The sequence below is a fragment of the Ornithorhynchus anatinus genome, chromosome 2 (assembly GCF_004115215.2).
Source record: "Ornithorhynchus anatinus isolate Pmale09 chromosome 2, mOrnAna1.pri.v4, whole genome shotgun sequence".
Lineage (NCBI taxonomy): Eukaryota > Metazoa > Chordata > Mammalia > Monotremata > Ornithorhynchidae > Ornithorhynchus > Ornithorhynchus anatinus.
In genome coordinates this window covers 47,054,769-47,055,586 of record NC_041729.1, presented here as the reverse complement: position 1 = coordinate 47,055,586, position 818 = coordinate 47,054,769, and positions in this window count along the sequence as shown.

Here is an 818-nt window from a genome sequence, read left to right as displayed (position 1 = left end):
TCCCCCTCGCCCTTTGACCGATGACGCCGATCGATGAATCGAGGCGGTCGCTAGGATTTATTGACTACATGATAATGTCGGTATCTGTTAAGCGCTTACACTTAGATCAGAGCGCTGTTCTAAGCGCCGGGGGAGATTCGGGGGTCATCGGGTCGTCCCACCTGAGGCTCATAGTTAATCCCCCTTTTACAGATGGGGGTCACCGAGGCCCAGAGAAGTGACTCGCCCACCGTCACACAGCTGACAAGTGGCAGACCTGGGATTCGAACCCCTGACCTCCGACTCCCAAGCCCGGCCTCTTTCCGCTGAGCCATCCACATGCAGATGGCGTTACCCACTTAAGTCAGTGACTGGTATTTATTGAGCGCTGACTCCATTTATTGATCACTGTACGAGCCGCATGGCTCGGTGGACAGAGCACAGGCTTGGGTTCTAATCCCGGCTCTGCCACTTGTCGGCTGGGTGACTGCGGGCCAGTCGCTCGACTTCTCTGGGCCTCACTTCCCTCATCTGTAAAATGGGGATGAAGACCGTGAGCCCCTCCTGGGACATCCTGATGACCTTGTATCTACCCCAGTGCTTAGAACTGTGCTTGGCCCAGAGTGAGTGCTTAACAAATACCATTATTATTATTATTATTATTATCGCTAAGCGCTCGTGGGAGCACGATACAGCAAAATTTAGCAGACACGTTCCCTGCCCGTAATGAGCTTCCAGTCTAGAGGGGGAGTTAGACGTTAACATAAATAAATACCCAACTTATATAATTCACAGAGAAGCAGTGTGGGTTGGTGGAAAGAGCACGGGCTTGGGAGTCA